Consider the following 13,869-nt stretch of genomic DNA (forward strand, 5'->3'; position numbering starts at 1 on the left):
TGTCTCAGTGCCGCTCTGATGGCACACACACACCACAGAATAAATTAATCAACTGTCAAAGCACAGAAAAAAATGTGAATTTGTTATTTAATTAATTTAAACTGCAACCTGGCCACGGATTTATCGAATGTTCAAAATAGACTCACCAAATGTTTTCCTCTCACCTCTCATCAGGCTCCTAGGAACACAACGTTTGGTGATGTGTCAGTAAGCAGTACTCTGTCCCTCCCCCTGTCCTCCCAGCACCATGGCCAGAGGATCACCTGTCAGGCCTACAGCTCTCTGCTGTCTGAGGGAGTCAACACCTTCTTCAAGCTCAACACCTTCTTCAAGCTTCTTCAAGTGTGTGGGTTGTATACATGTGTATATTTCTCTCTGTTTGTTATACACAGCTTTTGAATACTTCATTTGTTTCACTGTGAATGCTTAATTTGTTTCTATAGGATCCAAATAAAGTATTGAATATGTGTGCGCACAGTTATGAGTAGGAGAAAAAGAAAGTGTGTGCTGGTGGGTAATGAGGCTTGAAGCATGATGGTAATGTGACACGATAGTTTGTGTGTTTGTGCTGTTCTCTGTGTTTGCGTGTGTGTGTATGTGTGTGTGTGTGTGTGTATGAGTGTGTGTTAATTTATTCCTTTGTTGTGACTGTGGGTTAGACAGGCTCTGTGGCAGTGTGTTCTAATTGTGTGTGTGCTTTGCAGCACAGCCATGTTATTCTTTGATGCTGTTTCGCAGGCTGTAGCCAGCCAGCTCTTCAAAGCCTGCTGCTCCGTGCGAGCATGAAGGAATGTCACTGTGTGTTTGTGTGCAGCTGCTGTTGGACAACACTACTGTCACTCGCTGTTTTAATGCCTGTCCCTCCACCTCCCTCCCCCCTCCCTCCCTCCCTCCCTCCCTCCCTCCCTCCCTCCCCCTCCCTCCCTCCCTCCCTCCCTCCCTCCCTCCCTCCCTCCCTCCCTCCCGCCCTCGTTCTCTACCTCCCTCTCTCTCTCCCTACTTCCCTCCCTCCCTCCCTCCCTCGTTCTCTACCTACCTCTCTCTCTCCCTACCTCTCACCCGGCCTCCTGTGTGAATTCAGTCTTTTTTTGATATTGGTGGACGCCGCTTCTCTACAGGTTTTTCTTTCATTTGCACTGCTGTCGCCTTTCATGGCTGACATGGTTTCTTCGTGTCTGGGTTTGTATGTTTTTCTCCCTTTGTGTGTGTGTGTGTGTGTGTGTCAGATCCCCCAGAGTTCAGCCCTGACCATCCCCAGAAGATACAGGTAGTGGAGGATGAGATAGCCATCCTTCTCTTGCCAACATCTCCTGCAGTTGGCTCTACCGCAAGGAGGAGCTGCACAAAGGTGATCTACCCTGCTCTCTTCCTCTCTCGCTGTGGTATCTCTTTATAGCCAGCCAACTAACTCTCTAGAGCTGAGCCAGCAACTGTGCTCGTATCATCCGCCATTCAGACTATGAATAAAACATGGCAGGTTGGGCAACAATGTGAACCTGCCTGATTCTCATTCAAATCAATCCAAATTTTATTTTATTTGTCATATACTTTGTAAACTGACTGCTACTCGGGCACAGAAGCTAAGATATGCATACTATTAGTAGATTTGGATAGACAACACTCTGACGTTTCTAAAACTGTTTGAATGATGTCTGTGAGTATAACAGAAATCATATGCCAGGCGAAAACCTGAGAAAAATCCAACCAGGAAGTGGGAAATAGTAGTCATTGCCTTTCGAATATACAGTGTAAATGGGGTCATATTGCACTTCCTAAGGCTTCCACGAGATGTCAACAGTCTTTAGAACCTTGTTTCAGACCTACTATGAAGGGGGAGCAAATAAGAGCTGTTTGAACCAGGTGTCTGGCAGAATGTCTTGAGCTAAGTCTCGCACGTGGCCTTGAGAGCGAGCTGCGTTCCCTTTCATTTCTAAAGACAAAGGAATTGTCCGATTGGAATATTATTGAAGATTTATGATAAAAACATCCTAAAGATTGATTCTATACATCATTTGACATGTTTCTACGAACTGTAATAGAACTGTTTTGACTTTTCGTCTGGACTTTTGTCTGGATTTGCCCGCGCCTTGTGAATTTCGATTGGTGAACTAAACAAACAAACAAAAAGGAGCTATTTGGAAATAAAGATGAACTTTATCGAACATTTATTGTGGAACTGGGATTCCTGGGAGTGCATTCTGATGAAGATGATCAAAGGTAAGTGAATATTTATAACGCTATTTCTGACTTTTACTGACTCCACAACATGGCGGGTATCTGTATGGCTTGTTTTTGTGGCTTAGCGCTGTACTCAGATTATTGCATGGTGTGCTTTCACCGTAAAGCTTTTTTGAAATCGGACACCACGGTTGCATTAAGGAGAAGTATATCTTTAATTCTATGCATAACTCTTGTATCTTTTATCAAAGTTTATGATGAGTACTTCTGTAAATTAATGTGGCTCTCTGCAAAATCGCCGGATGCTTTCGAGGCACAACATTACTGAACATAACGCGCCAATGTAAACTGAGATTTCTGGATATAAATATGAACTTTATCGAACAAAACATACATGTATTGTGTAACATGAAGTCCTATGAGTGCCATCTGATGAAAATCATTAAAGGTTAGTGATTCATTTTATCTATATTTCTGCTTTATGTGACTCCTCTCTTTGGCTGGAAAATGGCTGTATGTTTTTCTGTGACTAGGCGCTAACCTAACATAATCGTATGGTGTGCTTTCACTGTAAAGCCTTTTTGAAAAAGGACACGATGGCTAGATTAACAAGAAGTTACGGTTTAATTTGGTGTATTGCACTTCAAATCAAATCAAATCAAATTTTATTTGTCACATACACATGGTTAGCAGATGTTAATGCGAGTGTAGCGAAATGCTTGTGCTTCTAGTTCCGACAATGCAGTAATAACGAACAAGTAATCTAACTAACAATTCCCAAAAAACTACTGTCTTATACACAGTGTAAGGGGATAAAGAATATGTACATAAGGATATATGAATGAGTGATGGTACAGAGCAGCATAGGCAAGATACAGTAGATGATATCGAGTACAGTATATACATATGAGATGAGTATGTAAACCAAGTGGCATAGTTAAAGTGGCTAGTGATACATGTATTACATAAGGATGCAGTCGATGATATAGAGTACAGTATCTACGTATGCATATGAGATGAATAATGTAGGGTAAGTAACATTATATAAGGTAGCATTGTTTAAAGTGGCTAGTGATATATTTACATCATTTCCCATCAATTCCCATGATTAAAGTGGCTGGAGTAGAGTCAGTGTCATTGACAGTGTGTTGGCAGTAGCCACTCAATGTTAGTGGTGGCTGTTTAACAGTCTGATGGCCTTGAGATAGAAGCTGTTTTTCAGTCTCTCGGTCCCAGCTTTGATGCACCTGTACTGACCTCGCCTTCTGGATGACAGCGGGGTGAACAGGCAGTGGCTCGGGTGGTTGATGTCCTTGATGATCTTTATGGCCTTCCTGTAGCATCGGGTGGTGTAGGTGTCCTGGAGGGCAGGTAGTTTGCCCCCGGTGATGCGTTGTGCAGACCTCACTACCCTCTGGAGAGCCTTACGGTTGAGGGCGGTGCAGTTGCCATACCAGGCGGTGATACAGCCCGCCAGGATGCTCTCGATTGTGCATCTGTAGAAGTTTGTGAGTGCTTTTGGTGACAAGCCGAATTTCTTCAGCCTCCTGAGGTTGAAGAGGCGCTGCTGCGCCTTCCTCACGATGCTGTCTGTGTGAGTGGACCAATTCAGTTTGTCTGTGATGTGTATGCCGAGGAACTTAAAACTTGCTACCCTCTCCACTACTGTCCCATCGATGTGGATGGGGGGGTGTTCCCTCTGCTGTTTCCTGAAGTTCACAATCATCTCCTTAGTTTTGTTGACGTTGAGTGTGAGGTTATTTTCCTGACACCACACTCCGAGGGCCCTCACCTCCTCCCTGTAGGCCGTCTCGTCGTTGTTGGTAATCAAGCCTACCACTGTTGTGTCGTCCGCAAACTTGATGATTGAGTTGGAGGCGTGCGTGGCCACGCAGTCGTGGGTGAACAGGGAGTACAGGAGAGGGCTCAGAACACACCCTTGTGGGGCCCCAGTGTTGAGGATCAGCGGGGAGGAGATGTTGTTGCCTACCCTCACCACCTGGGGGCGGCCCGTCAGGAAGTCCAGTACCCAGTTGCACAGGGCGGGGTCGAGACCCAGGGTCTCGAGCTTGATGACGAGCTTGGAGGGTACTATGGTGTTGAATGCCGAGCTGTAGTCGATGAACAGCATTCTCACATAGGTATTCCTCTTGTCCAGATGGGTTAGGGCAGTGTGCAGTGTGGTTGAGATTGCATCGTCTGTGGACCTATTTGGGCGGTAAGCAAATTGGAGTGGGTCAAGGGTGTCAGGTAGGGTGGAGGTGATATGGTCCTTGACTAGTCTCTCAAAGCACTTCATGATGACGGATGTGAGTGCTACGGAGCGGGAGTCGTTTAGCTCAGTTACCTTAGCTTTCTTGGGAACAGGAACAATGGTGGCCCTCTTGAAGCATGTGGGAACAGCAGACTGGTATAGGGATTGGTTGAATATGTCCGTAAACACACCGGCCAGCTGGTCTGCGCATGCTCTGAGGGCGCGGCTGGGGATGCCGTCTGGGCCTGCAGCCTTGCGAGGGTTAACACGTTTAAATGTCTTACTCACTTCGGCTGCAGTGAAGGAGAGACCGCATGTTTTCGTTGCAGGCCGTGTCAGTGGCACTGTATTGTCCTCAAAGCGGGCAAAAAGTTATTTAGTCTGCCTGGGAGCAAGACATCCTGGTCCGTGACTGGGCTGGGTTTCTTCCTGTAGTCTGTGATTGACTGTAGACCCTGCCACATGCCTCTTGTGTCTGAGCCGTTGAATTGAGATTCTACTTTGTCTCTGTACTGGCGCTTAGCTTGTTTGATAGCCTTGCGGAGGGAATAGCTGCACTGTTTGTATTCAGTCATGTTACCAGACACCTTGCCCTGATTAAAAGCAGTGGTTCGCGCCTTCAGTTCCACACGAATGCTGCCATCAATCCACGGTTTCTGGTTAGGGAATGTTTTAATCGTTGCTATGGGAACGACATCTTCAACGCACGTTCTAATGAACTCGCACACCGAATCAGCGTATTCGTCAATGTTATTGTCTGACGCAATACGAAACATCTCCCAGTCCACGTGATGGAAGCAGTCTTGGAGTGTGGAGTCAGCTTGGTCGGACCAGCGTTGGACAGACCTCAGCGTGGGAGCTTCTTGTTTTAGTTTCTGTCTGTAGGCAGGGATCAACAAAATGGAGTCGTGGTCAGCTTTTCCGAAAGGGGGGCGGGGCAGGGCCTCACTTGTGAATGTATGAAAGTTAAATATTTAAAAAATATATTTTTGTATTTCGCACTCTGCCATTTCAGCGGATGCTGTTGAGGGCTCCGCCTTAAGAAGTTTTAACTAACTATTTAGCAGTCTTATGACTTGTTTAGGGTCCTGTTGGTTCCGAACTTGGTGCATCGGTACCGCTTGCTGTGCGGTAGCAGAACAGTCTATGACTTGGGTGGCTGAAGTCTTTGACAATTTCTAGGGCCTTCCTCTGACACCGCCTCGTATAGAGGTCCTGGATGGCAGCGAGCTCGGCCCCAGTGATGTACTAGGCCTTACGCATTATCCTCTATAGTGCCTTGCAGTCGGATGCCAAGCAGTTGCCATACCAAGTGGTGATTCAGCCAGGGCCCATTCCAAATCTTTTCAGCCTCCTGAGGGGGAAGAGACGTTGTCATGCCCTCTTCACGACTGTGTTGGTGTTTGTGGACCATGATAGCTCCTTAGGGACCAAGGAACTTGCAGCTCTCGACCCGCTACAGCCCCACTACAGGACTGTCAATGTGAATGAGGGCGTGCTTGGCCTCAGTTTTTTGTAGTCCACGATCAGCTCCTTTGTCTTGCTGACGTTAAGGGAGAGGTTGTTGTCCTTGCACCAAACTCCCAGGTCTCTGATTTCCTCCCCTATAAGCTGTCATCGTAAGTCGTCAGCAAACATAATTATGGTGTTGGAGTCATGCCCAGTCACGCAGTCGTGGGTAAACAGGGAGTACAGGAGGGGACTAAGCATGCACCCCTGAGGGGCCTCGTGTTGAGGGTCAGCGTGGCGGATGTGTTATTGACCTGGGGGTGGCCTGTCAAGAAGTCCAGGATCCAGTTACAGAGGGAGACGTTCAGTCCGAGGGTCTTAGGTTAGTGATGAGCTTGGAGAGCACTATGGTTTTGAACAGCATTCTCACATAGGTGTTCCTCTTGTCCAGGTGAGAAAGGGCAGTGTGGAGTGCAATAGAGATTGCTTCATCTGTTGATCTGTTGTGCTGGTATTTAAATTGAAGTGGGTTCAGGATGTCTGGGATGATGGCGTTGATGTGAACCATGACCAGTCTTTCAAAGCATTTCATGGCTACAAATGTGAGTGCTACGGAGTGATAGTCTTTTAGACAAGTTACCTTAGCGTTCTTGGGCAGAAGGACTATGGTAGTCTGCTTTACTGGGTCAGGGAGAGGTTGAAAATGCTCTGAGTACGCATCCTGGTAATCCTTCTGGCCATGCGGCCTTGTGAATGTTAACCTGTTAAAATGTCTTATTCACATATTTTATGGAGAGAGTGATCACACAGTCGTCTGGAATAGCTGGTGCTCTCATGCATGGTTCAGTGTTGCTTGCCTCAAAGTGAGCATAGAAGGAATTTAGCTTGTATAGTAGGGCAGCTCGCAGCTGGGATTCCCTTTGTAATCCGTGATAGTTTGAAAACCCTACCATATCTGCCGAAGGTCAGAGCTGGTGTAGTAGGATTCGATCTAAGTCCTGTATTGACGCTTTGACTGTTTGATTGTTCACTGGAGGCCGTAACGGGATTTCTTATAAACATACGGATTAGTGTCCCGGATTAGTGGCAGTCCTGTTGCTTAGCATCCGCTTCATCGGACCACTTACGTATTGAGTGCGTCACTTGTACTCTTTACTGGTAAGTAGGAATCAGGATGATAGAGTAATGGTCAGATTTGCCTAATGGAGGGCGAGGGAGAGCTTTGAATGTGCTTCGGTGTGTGGAGTAAAGGTAATCTAGTGTCGCCTCTGGATGAGCATTTTCTTGTTTGCTTATGGCCCTATACAGCTGGTTGAGTGCAGTCATAGTGCCAGCATCAGTTTATGGTGGTAAATAGACAGTTGTGAAAAATATAGATGAAAATAGTATGGTCTATATCTTATCATGAGGTTTTCTAACTCTGGTGAGCAGAACCTAAATACTTGTTTAATATTAGAGATTGCACACCAGCAATTATTAACACAGAGACACACTCCTCCCCACTTTAGGTTACCCAACGCTGCCGTTCTGTGCTGCCGATGCATAGAAAAACCAGCTAGACGTACACCGAGTGTACACAACATTATGAACACCTGCTCTTTCCATGACATAGATGGACCAGGTGAATCCAGGTGAAATCTATTATCCTTATTGATGTCAGTTGTTAAATCCACTTCAATCAGAATAGATGAAGGGGAGGAGACGGGTTGAAGAAGGATTTTGAAGCCTGAGACAACTGAAACATGGATTGTGTATGTGTGCCATTCAGAGGTGCCAGGCGCACCAGTTTGTGTCATAAACTTCAGTGCTGCTGGGTTTTTCATGCTCAACAGTTTCCCGTGTGTATCAAGAATGGTCCACCACCCAAAGGACATCTAGCCAACTTGATACAACTGTGGGAAGCATTGGAATCAACATAGGCCAGCATCCCTGTGGAACGTAATAAAGCCTCTCTTGAAAAAGCCAAACCTTGACCCAGAAAATATAAAAAACTATCGGCCTATATCGAATCTTCCATTCCTCTCAAAAATTTTAGAGAAGGCTGTTGCTCAGCAACTCACTGCCTTCCTGAAGACAAACAATGTATACGAAATGCTTCAGTCTGGTTTTAGACCCCATCATAGCACTGAGACGGCACTTGTGAAGGTGGTAAATGACATTTTAATGGCATCGGACCGAGGCTCTGCATCTGTCCTCGTGCTCCTAGACCTTAGTGCCGCTTTTGATACCATCGATCACCACATTCTTTTGGAGAGATTGGAAACCCAAATTGGTCTACACGGACAAGTTCTGGCCTGGTTTAGATCTTATCTATCGGAAAGATATCAGTTTGTCTCTGTGAATGGTTTGTCCTCTGACAAATCAACTGTAAATTTCGGTGTTCCTCAAGGTTCCGTTTTAGGACCACTATTGTTCTCACTATATATTTTACCTCTTGGGGATGTTATTCGAAAACATAATGTAAACTTTCACTGCTATGCGGATGACACACAGCTGTACATTTCAATGAAACATGGTGAAGCCCCAAAATTGCCCTCGCTAGAAGCATGTGTTTCAGACATAAGGAAGTGGATGGCTGCAAACTTTCTACTATTAAACTCGGACAAAACAGAGATGCTTGTTCTAGGTCCCAAGAAACAAAGAGATATTCTGTTGAATCTGACAATTAATCTTAATGGTTGTACAGTCGTCTCAAATAAAACTGTGAAGGACCTCGGCGTTACTCTGGACCCTGATCTCTCTTTTGAAGAACATATCAAGACCATTTCAAGGACATCTTTTTTCCATCTACGTAACATTGCAAAAATCAGAAACTTTCTGTCCAAAAATGATGCAGAAAAATTAATCCATGCTTTTGTCACTTCTAGGTTAGACTACTGCAATGCTCTATTTTCCGGCTACCCGGATAAAGCACTAAATAAACTTCAGTTAGTGCTAAATACGGCTGCTAGAATCCTGACTAGAACCAAAAAATTTGATCATATTACTCCAGTGCTAGCCTCTCTACACTGGCTTCCTGTCAAAGCAAGGGCTGATTTCAAGGTTTTACTGCTAACCTACAAAGCATTACATGGGCTTGCTCCTACCTATCTCTCTGATTTGGTCCTGCCGTACATACCTACACGTACGCTACGGTCACAAGACGCAGGCCTCCTAATTGTCCCTAGAATTTCTAAGCAAACAGCTGGAGGCAGGGCTTTCTCCTATAGAGCTCCATTTTTATGGAACGGTCTGCCTACCCATGTCAGAGACGCAAACTCGGTCTCAACCTTTAAGTCTTTACTGAAGACTCATCTCTTCAGTGGGTCATATGATTGAGTGTAGTCTGGCCCAGAAGTGGGAAGGTGAACGGAAAGGCTCTGGAGCAACGAACCGCCCTTGCTGTCTCTGCCTGGCCGGTTCCCCTCTTTCCACTGGGATTCTCTGCCTCTAACCCTATTACAGGGGCTGGGTCACTGGCTTACTGGGGCTCTCTCATGCCGTCCCTGGAGGGGGTGCGTCACCTGAGTGGGTTGATTCACTGTTGTGGTCATCCTGTCTGGGTTGGCGCCCCCCTTGGGTTGTGCCGTGGCGGAGATCTTTGTGGGCTATACTCAGCCTTGTCTCAGGATGGTAAGTTGGTGGTTGAAGATATCCCTCTAGTGGTGTGGGGGCTGTGCTTTGGCAAAGTGGGTGGGGTTATATCCTTCCTGTTTGGCCCTGTCCGGGGGTGACCTTGGATGGGGCCACAGTGTCTCCTGACCCCTCCTGTCTCAGCCTCCAGTATTTATGCTGCAGTAGTTTATGTGTCGGGGGGCTGGGGTCAGTTTGTTATATCTGGAGTACTTCTCCTGTCCTATTCGGTGTCCTGTGTGAATCTAAGTGTGCGTTCTCTAATTCTCTCCTTCCCTCTTTCTTTCTCTCTCTCGGAGGACCTGAGCCCTAGGACCTGAGCTCCAGGACTACCTGACATGATGACTCCTTGCTGTCCCCAGTCCACCTGGCCATGCTGCTGTTCCAGTTTCAACTGACCTGAGCCCTAGGACCATGCCCCAGGACTACCTGACATGATGACTCCTTGCTGTCCCCAGTCCACCTGGCCATGCTGCTGCTCCAGTTTCAACTTCCACCTGACTGTGCTGCTGCTCCAGTTTCAACTGTTCTGCCTTATTATTATTCGACCATGCTGGTCATTTATGAACATTTGAACATCTTGGCCATGTTCTGTTATAATCTCCACCCGGCACAGCCAGAAGAGGACTGGCCACCCCACATAGCCTGGTTCCTCTCTAGGTTTCTTCCTAGGTTTTGGCCTTTCTAGGGAGTTTTTCCTAGCCACCGTGCTTCTACACCTGCATTGCTTGCTGTTTGGGGTTTTAGGCTGGGTTTCTGTACAGCACTTTGAGATATCAGCTGATGTACGAAGGGCTATATAAATATATTTGATTTGATTTGATTTGATTTGAACGCTTTCACCACCTAGTAGAGTCCATGCCCTGACGAGGCTGTTCTGAGAGAAAAAGGGGGAGGCGGGGTGAAACTCAACATTAGCATGTGTTCTTTAAACATCTCTGGGATAGGGGGCTGTATTTTCACGTCAGGATGAAAAACGTGCCCAAAGTAAACTGCCTGCTACTCAGGCCCAGAAGCTAGGATATGCATATAATGAATTAGTAGATTTGGATAGAAAACACTCTGAAGTTTCTAAAACTGTTAGAATAATGTGTGTGAGTATAAAAGAACTGATTTGGCAGGCGAAACCCTGAGCACAATCCATCCAGGGATTTTTTTGATGTTGAGGTCATTGTGTTTTCTATGGGAGACCTGATTTATTAGGGCCCAGATTGCAGTTCCTATGGCTTCCACTAGATGTCAACAGTCTTTAGAAATTGTTCAATGTTTTTCTTTTGAGAAATGAAGAAGTAGGGCTGTTCTTTGTAGGTGTCACTCTGAAGGGCTTTAGTCTTGTTTTTATCCGGTATAAGAAACAGTTTATTCCGTCTTCAATTTTATTGTTTATTTACATTTTAGGATACCTGAGGTTGGCTTAGGAACATTGTTTGAAATGTTTGGACCAAGTTTACAGGTAATTTATTAGATACTTCGTAGTCAAGTTGGAACCGGTGTATTTCTGAATCAAACGCGCGAAATAAATGGACATTTTGGGGATATAAAGAAGGAATTTATCGAACAAAACGACCATTCATTGTGTCACTGAGACATTTGAGATTGCAAAAAGAATAAGCTCTTCAAAGGTAAGGAATTTATTATATGGCTATTTCTGACTTTTGTGTCGCACCTGCCTGGTTGAATTTTTTTTCATGTGTTTGTATGCGGGGCACTGTCCTCAGATAATCGCATGGTATGCTTTCGCCGTAAAGCCTTTTTGAAATCTGACACAGCGACTGGATTAACGAGAAGTTAACTTCAAACGGCTGAAATCCCTTTAACAGCCAGTGAAAGCGTAGGGGACCAAATTCAAACAACAGAAATCTCATAATTAAAATTCCTCAAACATACAAGTATCATACACCATTTTAAAGATGCACTTGTTGTTAACCTCTTGAACCTCTGGGGGCAGTATTTCATTTTTGGATAAAAAAAAAAAATCACGTTTCATAGCCAAACCTGATGAACAAAACGGAGCGATTTCTTCTACACAAATAATATTTTTGGAAAAACTGAACATTTGCTATCTAACTGAGAGTCTCCTCATTGAAAACATCCGAAGTTCTTCAAAGGTAAACAATTTTATTTGAATGCTTTTCTTGTTTTTGTGAAAATGTTGCCTGCTGAATGCTAGGCTTAATGCTATGCTAGCTATCAATACTCTTACACAAATGCTTGTGTAGCTATGGTTGAAAAGCATTTTTTGAAAATCTGAGATGACAGTGTTGTTAACAAAAGGCTAAGCTTGTGAGCCAATATATTTATTTCATTTCATTTGCGATTTTCATGAATAGTTAATGTTGCGTTATGGTAATGAGCTTGAGGCTATAATTACGCTCCCGGATACGGGATTGCTCATCGCAACAGGTTAATCCCACCACAGTGTCCGATTTCAAAAAGGCTTTATGACGAAAGCATACCATGCGATTATGTTAGGTCAGTGCCAAGTCACAGAAAACACAGCCATTTTTCTAGCCAAAGAGAGGAGTCACAAAAAGCAGAAATAGAGATAAAATGAATCACTAACCTTTGATGATCTTCATCAGATGGTACTCATAGGACTTCATGTTACACAATACATGTCTGTTTTGTTCGATAAAGTTCATATTTATATCCAAAAATCTCAGTTTACATTGACGCGTTATGTTTAGTAATGTTTTGCTTCCAAAACATCCGGTGATTTTGCAGAGAGCCACATCAATTTACAGAAATACTCATTATAAATGTTGATGAAAATACAAGTATTATGCATGGAATTAAAGATATACTTCTCCTTAATGCAACCGCTGTGTCAGATTTCAAAAAAGCTTTACAGTGAAAGCACACCATGGAATAAGCTGAGTACAGCGCTCAGAGACCAAAACAAGCCATACAGATACCCGCCATGTTGTGGTGTCAACAGGAGTCAGAAATAGCATTAAAAATATTCACTTCACTTTGATGATCTTCATCGGAATGCACTCCCAGGAATCCCAGTTCCACAATAAATGTTTGTTTTGTTCGATAAAGTTCTTCATTTATGTCCAAATACCTCCTTTTTGTTTGTGCGTTTAGTTCACAAAATCCAAATATCACAAGGCGCGAGCACTAGGTCCAGATGAAAAGTCAAAAAAGTTACATTACAGTTCATAGAAACATGTCAAACGATGTATAGAATCAATCTTTAGGATGATTTTATCATAAATCTTCAATAATATTCCAACCGGACAATTCCTTTGTCTTTAGAAATGAAAGAGAACGCAGCTCGAACTCACGGCCGCGAGCGAGACTTAGCTTATGGCATTCTGCCAGACGCCTTAGTCAAACAACTCTTATTCGCTCCCCCTTCACAGTAGAAGCCTGAAACAAGGTTCTAAAGACTGTTGACATCTAGTAGAAGACTTAGGAAGTGCAATCGGACCAAATTGTACACGGTATATTGGATAGGCAAAGACTTGAAAACCTACAAACCTCAGATTTTCCACTTCCTGGTGGATTTGTTCTCAAATATTTGCCTGCCATATGAGTTATGTTATACTCACAGACATCATTCAAACAGTTCTAGAAACTTCAGAGTGTTTTCTATCCAAATCTACTAATAATATGCACACCTTAGCTTCTGGGCCTGCGTAGCAGGCAGTAAACTCTGGGCACCTTATTCATCCAAGCTACTCAATACTGCCCCCCAGCCATAAGAAGTTAAGCTTTATTTTGATGTATTACACTTATATTTTCGTGAATGTGGAATATTGATATTTCTGTAGTTTGAATTTGGCGCGCTGCAATTTCACTGGATGTTGTCAAATCAATCCCGCTAACGGGATTCGAGCGGGATTTGTTCTTAAGGGTTCTCTACACTCAGTGTATATTATCCATGTCCCTGTTCAGCCACAACTCAGAGAAACATAGGATATTACAGTTATTCAGGTCCCATTGATAGGACAGTCTCAAACGGAGCTTGTCTAGTTTATTCTCCAGTAATTGTACATTCGCCAATAGAACGGAGGATAGAGGCGTTTTTTGTACTCGTAGACGTAGTTTCCTCAGGGTACCCGCACATCAGCCTCGCTTCTTTTCCGTGTCTTGTGGATCAGGGCCCGGTCCAGGGTGAGCACTATGTCCTGCGCCTACGAATCGTTGAAGTAGAAATCTTCATCCAAATTGAGGTTAGTGATTGCTGGTCTGATGGAAACATTCCGTACAAATGACGTAAATGTGGGTCGCTATTTTTCTGAATACATCACAGCCGTTCCTCTCCTGGCCTACCCTCTATTCCCTGTCATCGGGCCACAGCCACCACACTCCTGTCCCTAACCTCTCACCTCAACCTTCACCACCGCACCATCCTCCCGGAGGGGTTA

The sequence above is a fragment of the Oncorhynchus tshawytscha genome, linkage group LG03, assembly GCF_018296145.1.
Source record: "Oncorhynchus tshawytscha isolate Ot180627B linkage group LG03, Otsh_v2.0, whole genome shotgun sequence".
Taxonomy (NCBI): Eukaryota; Metazoa; Chordata; class Actinopteri; order Salmoniformes; family Salmonidae; genus Oncorhynchus; species Oncorhynchus tshawytscha.